General features: G+C 35.2%; 1 protein-coding gene across 15 annotated transcripts in view; it reads left to right on the top strand.

The window, feature by feature from the left end:
* Positions 1-9,582: 9,582 nt before the first annotated feature.
* Positions 9,583-14,867, top strand: part of TENM3 (teneurin transmembrane protein 3) — an 843,796-nt gene continuing 838,511 nt past the window's right edge. For 9 of the 15 annotated variants that reach the window (XM_086889907.1, XM_086889901.1, XM_086889900.1 and 6 more), the window contains exon 1: positions 9,643-10,044. The gene's annotated coding sequence lies outside the window, so the exon portion shown is untranslated. Of the gene's footprint in view, positions 10,045-14,867 lie in introns of all 15 variants that reach the window. The other 6 variants (XM_086889909.1, XM_086889904.1, XM_086889894.1 and 3 more) reach the window with 3 other exon arrangements.

Genomic DNA, 14,867 nt, shown 5'->3' with positions numbered 1-14,867 from the left:
AAATTCTAAAATCTTCTCTATTTCCCACACAAGCTATTAAATGTCTTAGTTGAGTGAAGCAAACTTCCAGACCTGTTTCATTCTACATCCACCAATTATATTAATGTGCTTTTATTAAAATTTTTCAGTTCATTCTCATATTTAGATGTCACCAGAAGACAGTTACAGGTAAATATCCTTATATATTTACAGGTAGGGTAATTTTTTATTATTATTGATTAGAACCCCTTTGTATTTCTCAAGTTCTTGCAACTATAAGAGATGCAGATTTAATTTCCCCTTTGAATGAAAACTGATTTGGAAGTCCTGTTTTATTTCATCTTAAAATAGTTTTTTAGTCAGGCAGTGATTTGTGCATGACTCTTTTATAATTTTATAATTTTGCACTGTTTTCAGAAACAGTGAATTTTCTGGTTTACTATTTGAGTCAGAGTAGACAGATTATTCCTGCTATTTTCACCAATACCATCTATATATCTTTTCATTCCTCAATGCAGTGTCTAAAGTCAGTTACATTGAAAAGTGAGATAAAGTACTTGCATCTGTGATAACTGTGGATCAAAACCACCATGTTTCCAGTGTTTAAAAAATCTGCCAATTTTTCTGTTTTGAAATTTTAATAATTGTTCATTGAGCTAAACATTTTTGATAGATATGATGGTGGAAGTATTCCATTGATCTGGGAATGGCTATGGTTCTTCCTTGGTTTTTCAGTTATGTTTGTCACCAAGAGAGATTGAGAGAAAATATTTAATTTGGTATCAAACTCCCCCATTATTAACCTCTTACAGTACTCACCAAATTCCCTCATTACTGAGTTATTACAGCACTAGTAATTAAAGCCTCAGGGCATTATGAAACTGTTACTTTTACCTTGATGAGATAAGGTATCCTGAGTTATGTATACAGTAAAATTCCTGTTGGTAAGCTTGCTTCCATTATCTGAAGGCATTTTTTTACACTTCTGTTTAGCTTATCTAGTATTGTGATTTGGAAATTAAAAGATAAACCAGAATTTTTAATCTATGAAACAAATTCAGTTTCAAATATAACCTAGAAAATATCACCTGCTTCCTCAGGTTAGCAGGATTGATACTTGGTTACTGTTTTCTGTTTCAAGTGATGCATTTGCATCTGAAACTATTAGGATTCAGCTAAAACAGATACTTCAGAGGTGTCCAATGCATGAGATGTTACTCTGCCACTCCTTGCTTAATGCATAGTTGTGTCTTCAAGCATAGCCCTCATTTCGAAGTACTGTGAGGTGGAGCCTACCCTGTGGGAACATTTGAAAATGTAAAACTACCCAGAGGTTTCAAGCTTGCAGCAGTTATTAGTCTTCAAGCAGCCTCTGCCTCAGACTAGGGTACAAAGCAGTACAGTATTGTTTTGCTTTCAATCCTCCAGCTTTAGTTCATATTTTTTTCCTTCTTTCATATGTTAAGTAGAGGCATGTATGAGATTTTTTGCAGTAGAAAGAAAACAGCATCGAAAAACCTTCTTGTAGTCAGCTTTGCAAACCTCTCAGAAAACTCATTTCTGATGGACATCCTTCTTTCATGCTTCCCTTGTTGAGACTGCTTTAAAGAGTTTCATTTATATCCTAGCAAATTTTCACACCAATTCACAACATAATTAAATTAGACCCAGAAGTTCACTAGCCAAGCTAAGTCTGTTTTCAGAACTGTCAAAGGAAAAGCAAAACATTCCAGAGAAAGATTACTGGCTTTATAACAAATTTTTTCTAGAGACAAAAACCCACAAACTTATTTCCAGTTAGCCTTGTATTTACAATAGTTAAAATAGTTTTCTTACTGAAATATATATGCTGAGGACAAACTGAGCATTTGTTAAGAAACATATACATATATTTGTAGTTAACAAATTAAAATAACTTATACCTTTTCCTGTATTGCCCTCTAAGTCAGATGTAAGAAGATAAGAAGAAAATGGAAGAAATGTCATGATCATTACTGAAATACTTCTTTTTCTTCTGAGGCAGGAAATAAACAACTGGAATTAACATATGTGGGAGCTTCTGTTATATGTTATTAATATTATTTTATTGAATCATTAAAATGTTAGAGTAGTAAAGCAATAACTGACCATATCATTAAAGTAAAATTCTGTGCCTTCTAAAATTTGACAAATTCAGTGTAATTTCTTCTATAATACAGTTATATTAAAACTTATGTAAAATATGTGGATAATAAGTCTGATGGAGAAATAACTTTTCTGCATGGTTCTCCCCCTTTTTAATGATTCTAGATTCTGTTCACACTTTTGCTTAGTAATGGTAATAGAAACTACAAATACAATGGGAAACTTATTTCTTACAAAGTTAAATACATATATAGTGGAGTTTGGGTTTAAGTTATTTTAGCCTCAGGGAGGAATTAACCTGCTTCATCTAAATCTTAATGAGTAAAGCTGCTAGTGATGAAAGGATATGAAAGAAATATAAGAGCTCAAAGGATGACTTTCTGTCCATTTTCCTTTTTTTCCCAGAAATTATCCAACTATTATCTGAAATTATTTTCCTGCATCTTTCCAAAAATAAATTACTATATTAAAAATTTCTGTAAACTATGCCCAGAGATGACCAATTTGTAAAAATTCTTTAAATGTTGCTGTTCAAAAAAAAACTTCTAATTGAATATTTTTCAGAGTGACATAAACTTTGTTGAAATGTATCTGCTCTGCTATATCAACTGGGATGTAATATTGTGCATTGCTGAGTGTACACCTACACAGAGAGTTCATTTTTAATTTTTAATAAGCCCATTCTCATTTGCCTGCAAGAGTTTACTTGCATATATTTTACTCAATATATATCAGACTACATTTGTATTTAATGCCTAGTTAATTGTGAAGACACCTTGCCTATAATATTGTGCTTTAAAATTAACTCCAGTGAACTGTGACTGAAAATTACTTTAGAGGTTATTAGGTATAATCTGAAAAAATAAGTACTTAATCTATATTATGTTGCTTTTACTGCAATGGACTGGAAGATTGTTTAGGAATGAGTGCCAGTGTTCTTACATTTGTTTAAAATTTGCATGCACAAACCATTTAGGTAAAAGGGAAATTTTACCTCTTATGCACAAACCATTTAGGTAAAAGAGAAATAACCTCTTATCATCTCACATCTTATAATATATATTTAAGTTTCAACAGAAAGACTGTAGGGAGATGATGAATTTTTATGTAAAACTTTCATTGCATGTAAATCTACTTGAGCATCTGCTTTAAGAAATTTGCAGGCTACATGCTAGACCAATTACAAGGCCCATCCAATCCTATATATTCATGTGGTCATGGAGTGATCTCTACAAAGCCTATCACTGACTTGAAAGTGTGATGCTCAGCAGGTTTTATTTGACCTTAGTTTTCATTTCCACATTTTTATCCCATGTCCTTTCTTTGTCTTCTTCTTCAGCAGTAAAGGTCATTTGGAACAAATCGTTCCTGAGAGCAGTAGCAAATTAATTTTATAAAGCATTGTCAGCACCAGTGCAAATCTCTGCCACTACCAAACTTTGCAGAGATGCTAGTAGTTCATCACTTCTGATCTAGACAACATCCAAATTTCTACAAAATACGCTCCCTGGTTTACATTCTTCTATGTGTTTCACTCTTTTGCCTAAGACTGCAACATTACATTCTTTAAAATTTTGATCAATAATTTATAATCCAAAGCAAAAATTAGTAATCTGCATAAATATAGACGCTTGTAAATTGATCACTATGAGTTCCTAATTCAGATGTGTTAGAGCATATCCAAAGAGCAACCACACAATTTGTGAAGGGTTTAAAGCACATGTGTGATGAGGAGTGGCTGAGGGAGCTGGGATTGTTCAGCTCAGTTTACCTCATCATTCTCTTTAATGACGTGAAAAAAGATTATAGTGAAGTAGGTCTATTCTCACAAGCAACAAGGGATTGAACAAGAAATGGCCTCCAGTTGTCCCATGAAAAGTTTAATTTGGATACTAGGAAAAGTGTTTTCATCAAAACAGCTTTCAGCCATTGGAACAGGCTTCCCAAGGAAGTGGTGGAGTCACCATCCCTAGAGGTATGTAAAAGATGCGTAGATGGGCTGCTTAGGGATATGGTTTAGTTATGAGCTTGGCAGTGCTGGGTTAATGTTTAGATTTGGTGATTTTAGAAGTATTTTCCAACCTAAATGATTCTATGAATTGCTCATCATATCTATTATCATAGTAAACACTTTTCTTTTTTTTTTTTTTTTAATACAGAGGAAATCAGCTATACAGAGACATTCTCAGTAAAATGTAAGAGATAAACTGAAAATGTAATTAGCAGGTCTGATGGGAAAGGGAGATGTTTTAAATATACTCAGTTGCTTCAAGACCAATTGCTCAGGCTTCAGGTAAACAATTTTTACAAATAGCAATGACATACATTGTAGTTAGGGGTTAAGACTCTTAAGGCTTAGTGTCTGTATTCCCTTCTTCTTAAAACAAAACCTATGAGCCAAGTTCTGCTAACAGTGTGTCTTTTTAAGGCACTCTTTAATGACTTCCTGTCCAAATGCTCTTGCTTCTCACTAGATTTGGATGCAGTTGAGGTAGAAATTCATTATTTTCTTCCACCAGTGACTCTGGGCCAGCAGAAGATCCATAAGTCTATAGGACATTAGAGGACTTCTTTTCAGAGAGAAAGCATGTTTAAAAATTGCTGTCTCTACCACCATATGATTACATATGGTTATGTGGCACTGGTGTGTTAACTGCAAGTGCAGTCCAGAACACAAGAGTGCAGCTAACCCAATTCATGCTACTACATGCTGCTGTTGTAAATACTGTGCTACTTAAAGAAAATTGATAAGTGAATACAAGTAGCAATTTAGAAAACAACTACTATGAAAAAGGAGTGAAATCATAGCTCCATTAAAGTAAATAGTGTAACTCCCACTGGTTTCATCCCAAAGACTCAGCTGCTTGGGAACAACACTGGTTTATACTGTCTCAGAATAGTTTCTTTATAGCTCCTTGTGTTGCTGCCATTATTAGAAGAGGTGAATCTTTTCTGTAATTCTAATTTTTTCGTATATTTTGTAGTATAAATTTGTTTAATATAATTTGTTTAAATATACTGAATAATAAGTAGTTTATTTTCTTCATTTTCAGGTATTTGCAAATAGTCTAAAGGAAAAGTATTACCAAAAAAATTACATTCAGTTTATATGTCCTTTAAGAATTCAGTTGGAATTGAGTCTCGGTATTGTTTTTATTTTATCCCCTTACTAAAAAAAAAAAAAAATTATAACACTACAGAATTGTAAAAGTAGTCTTTTCTCCCAATCTTTAGCTTTATCGCTATTAAAAACTGTTTTAAAGCTAGGGCCACTTTTGTCCTAGTATACACTATATACAGTTATGGATTTTCAGATAAAATGCTCCAGATAGAAGTCTTCCTTGATAGAGGAGTAGCTGTAATGTTGTCAGTTGAAGTGTTCCAAAATCCAACGGGAGATTGACCAAAAAATTTCTGTCTTTAAAAAATGTCACTGCAGTATAGATGTGTTTGTCTGCATGTGCTTGTGTGCATGTGTGACAATCAGTGCTGCTGACTCATCTAAACGCATTTAGAACTGTCAGTTTTGCTTTGTTCTTTCTTCTCCTTAGCCTCCTGTGCTTTGCCTAGCATAGTTATTTATCTGCCTAGTTATTTATTCCTATCCCCAAATTCCAAATCAGCATAGTCTGCTCCACCTCCACATGACTTCTGCCCTTACCCAGCTCAGCTACTCAGCCTACCATCACTCTTCATGTCTGCCTCAAGTACGTCTGAATTCCCCCTCCCTTCTGTCACTGCCAGCATTTTCTGTGGCCAGAGTGCTGCACCAGCCTGTCAGCTGAGTTGTCACCCTTCTTTTTCCATTTGTTGTCTCTTCATGTGCAAAATGCCTGGGAGGAATCTGAGGTACTGGTCCAGTAAAAACGATAAAGAGAATGGCCTATACTAAAGTAACAGGTTTCACAGCTGAAATTCCATTTGTAATTGAAATTCCATTTGAAATTCCATTCTGTAAAATGGAATACGAGAAGTCTGACTGAGTAAGGACAAAGCCACACCTGCTTTCTGCAGGCTGCCTGAAATGGCAGCTGAATAGCTGGGCAGAAAACTTACTCTCAGGCACTTCTAAAATAGGTTAGATCACCTTAGCTTCTTCTGTGACACACTGAAATACTGTAATTTGTTAAAAAAATATAAAAATCAGTTATTTCTGAAATTTCATGGGAGGTTTTTCTTTCCTACTTATGTGAATTAATAGGTCAGCTGCAAAGAGCAGAGATTTTGCCAAGAAATACTCTAAAATTTACAGTTTCTGTTTTAATTGAAATATTTTCTACCTTAAGCCACTTTTAATTAATCTGCATGTGCAAAACATCCTTAGTTATTTCTTCTTGCTTCTCAGTGAGTAGCTTCTGATTTAAATCTCTCAAAATATGTCCTTTATGATTTTGGTACTCCTAAATTCTTAAAATGCATGATCAACAAAATCGGAAATTCATTGTGTTGTGGTTAAAAGGCTCAGTATGTAATAAAAATCACAACACTTTCACAGGAGCTGCAGGAAAAAGACAGGGCTGTCTGCAACTCTACTTTATAATTTCCAAGCAGGATATAAACTTAAGTCCTGCAGAGTTGTTAAATCTCACTTACCTTGGTTATTATAGGGTATTAGAATAGTAGATGTCTCTACTTTCAGACATCCCTGCAGGAAAATTCTTCTATTTCCTCTAAAAACTAAATACTTTGAAATTATAGGAAAATAATTCATATTAAGATAGAACTATTTTTTATTGTACCCTAATGTAATATATGGTTTATGTTACTAGAGCATTTTCAGCCATTTGCAGACGCTGCTGCTTTCTGCTTATTGTAGGTGAAGTGGTTTTTTGCTGCCCTTGTATAAAAATTGTGAACATACAGAGAAGTCAGTAGGGAATGCAGACAAATTCTGACTTGGTAACAGATCCATGCCTCTATTTACCTCTTGAAGTAAAGCATTTCATAATAGAAGTTATTCTAGATTTTTGTCTTTTAGTCTAGTCTAAGTAAAAATGGGGAAAAAAGCCAGGAAGGATCCTTAAAGAAATGTAAAATGAAATCTAAAAATGAACTAGCAGCACTAATTTAGAAATAAAGTCAACAAATCAACCACAACACACATGTGACTGTATAGCTGTGATAACCAAACATAGTTATCTCAAACTCTGGTGTGTGTCGGGACTGCTTCAATACATCTGTTTTATTGTGTTTAAAATATTGTGTACAGAAATGTCTGAGCCTGCAGAGTTTACTTGTTTCTCAGAAGAAAGACTCTGCAGGAGAGAGTTTCCATCCTGTGGAGCTTACAGACTCTGCAGGATCTTTTGCTCAATGACCCTAGTTTATCAACAATTCATTTGTGTGACTGAATCTTATGTCTCCCAGATAAACGAGTTTCAGATCATTAAGGCTGTACTGTCCTTATTAGCAAGAATATATGGTTGGTCAGAGGAATGCCAAAATGCCCTTTTCTAAAACACAGAAAAATAATGATTATAGAATTTGTTTTCAGTTTGGTTTACAACTAACTTATGAGATGTTTCTTGTCTAATTTCAAGAATAAATTATGGATGAGGTTTCCCAATTCTGAATAGATTTTTTTTTTTTTAATTCTCTTTGATAAAGAATTTGCTTTTATGCAATATGGGTTGGATTTGGATGTCAACTAAACGTTAATGAAAAAAAAACAAGGATAAAAATAGTATCTATATAGGAGTGCAGTCGTAATGATTTAGACATTAAAAAAACAAACATATACAAAAAAAGATGTCTCCCATCTAATGTATTGCATGTTTAATGTGTAAAAACTAGTCTGGAAAAAAAGTAAGAAAACTAAAAGGAAAGCTTTGTGGCAGAGGAAAATCCTACATTTTTGGGGTTTTTTTCACTTTTACATCCTGTGGCATCTGTGTCAAATATCATAAAGACATTTTATTTAAATTCGGTAAGATTTAAAATTTGGTCTTGCCCATCTTAAATTTAAAAAAAATAACAAATTCTAGAAAAATAGGCTGTATAGAAATCAATTGTGTCAAATATATATTAGAGCCATAGATCTCAGAAGAAATGAATGATAAATAGACTTATCATATAGAATATAAAACTGCAGGAATATTTGCAAATATGCCATTTTCAGTGAGTGAATGATGTGATGAGTGTGCCAGTGTAATACTCAACATGTACAGTCATAATACTTCTGCAATCAGTTTTATGTATTCATTAATATGTAAGTGAATTTATTTCACATTAAGTAACTTTGTGCAGAAACCATGAAACAGGCTTTGTTCGATGTGTGAATTTAATTTCTGCTATTGTCATTTTGTCATATTAGAACTAAAGCTAAAAGAGATACTGATTCTATTCTAAAATTTGTTTAATTATTGGTACAGTTAACACAAAGAAAATTACCTGCATAAATAATCATGTTTTTAAATTCATCTATTCCTGTAAAATATTTGGAAGTAGAACAATCATATCACTATAGAAGCAACACAGATACTCTCCACAAAGATCTCACTGATACTGATGCACTTTCAGCTTGATTATGCATATTCTCTGTTTTTCCTGCTTTAGAAGATTGGCTTCAGCTTAGGTATTCCAGGTTTAGGTATTTTAAGAATTATTCATATTTAAAATTACATGCATGAGAATTAAATTACTATAAATAAATAACCCTTTGCTTCTATTTGTAATAGTCATGTGCATATCTAGCTCAGCCAACATAAACCAAAATGCAAACCTTCAAAAAATATGGTATTCTGAGATTAAGAGCGAAGGAGCATAGAAGATAAGTCTGTAGTGTAAAATTTCACCTTGTATTAGAGTGATACAGACGAGTTTTCAGAGATGCAATTTATTGCCCTTAACTGAATGACCATTGCATTTTTTATTCTCTGTTATGTTTTTCTTGACTTGCCCTACTTCATAGCATTTGCTCTTAGTTTGAACAATGTAATAGCAATTAGAACATATTGCCACTATATTTTCTGAACTTCTCTTAAAAAAAAATCTCATTTCTGGCTTTTGCTCACTTTTTCCTTCACCATTTCTTGGCATGCACTATTGCAAATATGGTTTAAATGTCAATCTGCTTTTGCCCTTACATTCTTCTCTTCTTGTCTTTCATGAAAAAAACCCCAGACACATACTTTAGACTTGATAGGAATAGCCCCTCTGTGTTTCTGTGACACAAAACAAGAGTTAGGGGAGGACAGTAATCAAATTATATTTTCTAATGGAAAAATAATAGTCAGAAAGTAGGTTGTCACCTGACTTTCTGACCTAAATTTTTTTCTATTAAAAAAAAAAAAAAAGTTCCAAATTATTTCTAAGTTTTTTATGTGCTTCATATTCATATTGTTGCCCAGCTGATACATCTCTGTTTCCATATGACATTTTACACTTCAAGGAAGTCAGCTTTCAGTGAAGCGTCATTCTTTGGTATGCGCGCGCTCGTTCATCAGAAATGAAACACTTGGAGGAGGCATGTCAGTTCCTATACATTTCTGCTGAAAGGTAGGAAGCTTCAAGTGGCAACCTGTCTTCTTTCCTGTCAGCTTACACGGCAGCGCTCCCCGGCCAGCCAGAGGGCCCAGCCACCTGACTGCTCACAGCATCCTGACAGGGACTGCCCTGTAGTCTAAGGCCTATGGCTCTCTCCTGTTTTATTAAGTTAAGGAATTGACTTGTGGGCCATTAAGCCTCCAGATGAAGCTCTTTGAGCCTGGTGTTAGTGAGAGGCTGTTAGGTACACTGAAGATTTAAGAGGTCAGTTGTCGCGCCTAGGCCGATGCCCTCAGCGCTCAGTGGCCTGTCCCTCCAGTCATGCCGGGCCTCTGGGGGCCCCCGGTTACCAGCCAGGGACTGAATACCGGGCACCTGGCTGTGACTGCTCTGGCCTCTCTGCCTGCCCTTCTGGAAAGTTCTCCATGCCCTGCCCACGGTGGCAGCTGTTTGCAGGTGAGTGACAGCAGGGTCATAAGGAGGGGAAAAAAAGTTTTATGAGTCTCAACCCTATGCCAGATTGCCACTCCATCTGTCCTGTATCCCATAACAATAACAATCTGTTCATACAGGTTTATCTTTATGTTCCAAAACTTACTGTATGCCCAATATAAACTCTGCACTTCCTTGCAGTGGCAAAAACATTAGGAATTAATCATAAAAATCATAGAATTGTCAGGGTTGGAAAAAATCTCTCACCTTATCAGGCCCAACTGTTAACCCAGCCCTGCCATCTTCACCACTAAACCATGTTTCTAAGCACTACATCTAGATGTTTTCTGAGCACTTCCAGGGACAGTGACTCCACCTGGGCATTCTGTTCCAATGCTTGACAACCCTTTTAGTGAACAAATTTTTCCTAAAAGCCAATCTAAACCTCCCCTGGTGCAAGTTGAAGCCATTTCCTTGTGTCCTGATTACTGGGAGAAGACACTGACCCCCCAGATTGTTACGATTTCTTTTTGGGTAGTAGTAGAGAGCAATAAGATCTCCTCTCAGCCTCCTTTTCTCCAGGCTGAACAGCCTCAGCTCCCTCAGCTACTCCTCATAAGCCTTGTGCTCTAGCAATATCCCCACTATGGCACACAAATTTCACTCTTTTCCACTGAGGACTAATCAGGTTTATTATACATTTTTTGAAAGTGTAATTAAAACAGCATTCTTACTTTAAACAATTTCTATTTTATGGCATGGTGATTCAGGTGCCTCAAGTTCTTGATACTGTGTTTCATCAGCTATGCTGGCAGTCTGTTAGTCTTGATAAAGAATATAGTAGCAAATAAACAATTTTAGGAGTGATTTTTAGCATAGATTTCATCAAATTCCTGAAAGGTGAAGGACTAGGGCTTAGTCTAAAATCTACTTATTTCTGAAAATAAAATATATAGTAGAAGCCTTGTTGTGTCATCCTTTGTGTGGCAGTTCCTCTTGTGTCCTGTACAGTCAGTTTTCATGTGAGTCTACACAGATGTGTGTTCTTTAAAAATTAAAAGAGAAAGGACTGCTTAGTTAATTTTGACAAGGAAGCATAAGTGCTATTATATATCTTAAAAAACTTGATAGTATACGAATTATGAATAAATAGGTATTAAGTGTACAAATCAGTAAATTGATTGAAGTTTTATTTTACTTTTAAGGCACTTATAATTTAGTAGTAAAATGTTCTGTCATGGTTTATAAACACTTTCAAGGCAAGGCAAATGAACATTTGCTCACAGCTAATGTGCTGATGAGCTACCATTCTCTTGTAATGCTAAAAGAACCCACTTCATAGAATAATCTTATTTCTTCCTCTTTGTAGTTAGAGATGATATATTTTTTTTTAATATGTTGTGAAATTTGGGGGAGTCTTTTGACTTGGTTGGATCTTATGTCTTAATATTTCTAGAAACTTAACAGAACAAGATATATTTTGGATCTCATATGTGTATATGTTTGTGAGAACACAGATGTACAGATATATACTGCATTTTCTTTCAGGAAGTCATGTATACATTCCTACAGAGGCGAATGTTTATGCCTCACAGTTTCAAAGAAGGAAGATTTCTATTTCAGTATCCACAGGGGTCTCTCTAACCTCTCCTCTGTTTGCTAAGGGTTTGGTGTGCAAAATGGATCACTTCAGCTCCTACCTCACTGTTTGCCTACTCTACTGAGACAGAATAAGTCCTACTTCTTTCACTATCTTTTCTTCGTCCGTAGTATTTGGTGACTTCTATAAAGGTTTTTTTCACCTTGTGCTCTCTGGGACAAATCATCCCACTTCAGCTTATTTTGTGGGTGTTTGTGCTGCCTCAACAACTCATGTCCAAAATCCTGCCTGTGGTTCAAGCCTTGGGCAAGGGGATCAGCTCTAGAGCTCTCATCTGACTTCAGAACCAGACAGCTGCTCTACTGCAGCCAAATTACATTGATCACTCATGTCCTGATGCCATGAAGGGCTATCAGAGCTTCTAGAAAAGGATCAGGTCTGAGAAGATACCTGCTTTCTTTTTCCCTTCTCTACCTCTTACTATAAGAATGGAGCTTTCCAGGGCCGTGCAGTCACTGTAAGAAATGAGGCAATCCTCTTGATACAGTTTCATCTGACTAAGCTGGAGATAATGAGATGCAAAATAGAATCATCCTGATTTCCACTGGCACTGGATTATCATGCAAGGACTGATATGACAGTCTCCTTTACCAGTAGTTGTGCCTCTTCTTCTGTTCTTTATCCTACAATCACATTTATTATCTGGGCCTGTGCTCAAAAAGTACTGTTAAGTCAATCATCCATCAGTCAGTCATCATTTCCCTGTGTACAGGTAATGACAGGATTTCAATGTCAAGCAAAATCCTTCTCCTCTTATATGCCTGGTCTGATATACCATGGTACTGCCTCCTGGAGAGGGCCTGATCTGCAGATCGCGTGCATGTGCATTTGATTCTTGGATCAGGTGACAGAGAAAGATAATCTCTGATTGACCCATATCCTTCTAGAGCCAGGAAGAACACAAACCAAGTTGCACAGATGAGAACAGGTGTTTTTAGACCCTACCAGAAGTGTGATTCAGGACACAGAATCACGGAAATGTTGGATGGGGACTTTGAAGATCATCTAATTCCAACCTCCCTGCTGTGGGCAGGGATGCCTTCAGCTAGAACAGTTTGCTTAGGGCCCAATCCAACCTAGCCTTGAACACCTCCAGGGATGGTGTATCCACAACCTACCTGGGAAACCTATTCCAATGCCTCACCACCCTCACAGTAAAGATTTTTTTTTTTTCTCCTAGAGGGGAAATAAATTTTTCCAAAGTAGGGTTAACACCTTGGTAGTTCCCAGGGTCATCCTTTCTTCTCTTCTTATGTGTGGATACGGCGTTTCCCTTTTTTCTGGTATTTTTAAAGTGCATCCCCTTCAGAGAAATGCCTAATATTTGTCACAGTTTTACATGTGTCTGTCACTGTTTTATTTCTTCCAAAGTTTCTCTCTCTGTTAGGGAAATCTTGCTGGAGTGTGTGCTTCAGGTGTTGAAATTGTATTCATCACATTACAAAGTAGCAAAGAATAGTGGATGGCAGGAAGATGGAATACTCACATAGGTTCCACTGTTTTTTTGTATGTGCAGCTGCCATCCCTTTTCTTCATAGCTGAGAGCCAGAAATATGTTGCTTTCCCTCAGTAAAAGAATGAGAAGAATTGGAGCTTGGGGAGGGCTTTAACTCTGTTCGGTTAATGTATTATCTGGTGGTAGATTTTTTTCATAACTGGAATTTTGTGTGCTTTTCTCCAAAATTCATATCATCTTTCTGTGAAATGATGCCTCTCAAGTCTCAGGTCTTTTCTTGTTCCCTCCCAGCTGGTTTTGTAACTAAAGTAGAAGTAATCTGCATAGACCATAATAATACAACGTGTAAGCAAACTGTTGTTGCTGTATTGCTTATGTCATAATGCAGAAGTCCAAATGTAAGGAGAGGTAGTTGAAATTTTATTGCAAAATGAGTGACCCATATGAAGATTTTTTGTCTTCTAAAAACATTGTATTCATTATGTTTTTAAATCCACCAGTGGAATAAGTGCTGCTGATACAACTGGTTTTTGTATAAGCTGTTTTTTCAAACTAATTAAGCACTGTTAAAGCCTGTTCAGAAATGCAGGTATGCATGCAATCTCTCTTGACATATAGTTCATATAGCTTAATACATCTTCACAGTCTTACCATGTAGTATTTTTTTTTTTAATTAAGGAGCTGTAAACTAAAATTAAACTCTCAGTTCTGAAATATTTACTTCAGTTTAAAGACTACACTTGGATGGGATATAACAGTGTCTGTTAAAATCTCCAGAGGTCAGAACTGGGATGAAAGAAAATATTTTAAGTGAACACAATTGGAGTTACCATAAACTCCTCAATTTGATTTGCTGTTAAAGTTGGAGAGAAGAAATTTGAAAATCATAGTGGCATATGGAATAATGAGAAGGCATATTAAGTCCTTGTTGTCTGTCATAAGGAACAGTGATTCTTCCCTCTTTTACCACTTTTTTCTAAACCTACAACCTATGGGAAACAGAGCAAAGCCTCTGCTTTGTTAGAATTCTCTCTTTAGAGGAATTCAAAACCCAGCAGTTTTCTTTCTTAGTCCTTTGCATCTGATGTGGTCTTTGCACCTCAGGCAGAAGCATTCCTGTTCCTATTTCTCCTTCATAAATTCTAATTCAGTGTTTTAAGTTTCTTTGCTTTTAAACATTTGGGGGCTCTTTTAAAGCTGAAACATATTTTAAGCCTTTGAAAAAAGTTAGTGATTTTTCTGGTTAGTTTAGTTACTGTTACTTATCTGTGAGGTAAGCCTAGAATTCTTTTCCATAACTGCGCTGGGGATCATTTACTCTTGTACTATGGGAGCATTAGGTGAAATGAGTCTTATATATATATAGATTACATTGGTAAATATAGACATTATTTTCTTTATTTTTAGACTAAATTGAATTCCTCTTTAAAGTATATTACAAATGCGTCTGACCACCTATCATAGTTCCACAATAGGTTTAGAAATAGAATATGTAATTCTAAAGACAAATAACATATACAAATAATTTAATTTATGTTACAAGCCATATGTAGTCACTAAAGTTGTATTTCATGAAGTGAAATGAAGGCTGCAGGTCTAATGGAGGAAAATTTTCAGACAGTAATTAGTTATATTTTGTTTATATTTTAGATTTTTATATATATATATGATATTATATTTATTTATTTTATTCATTTATATATTTTTTCTATTTTTTTCTTCCTAATTTGT

The sequence above is a fragment of the Cyanistes caeruleus genome, chromosome 5 (assembly GCF_971803275.1).
Source record: "Cyanistes caeruleus chromosome 5, bCyaCae1.hap1.1, whole genome shotgun sequence".
Classification (NCBI taxonomy): Eukaryota; Metazoa; Chordata; class Aves; order Passeriformes; family Paridae; genus Cyanistes; species Cyanistes caeruleus.
The sequence above is the reverse complement of the archived record's forward strand: the minus strand, read 5'-3'. Positions and strand labels throughout refer to the sequence as shown.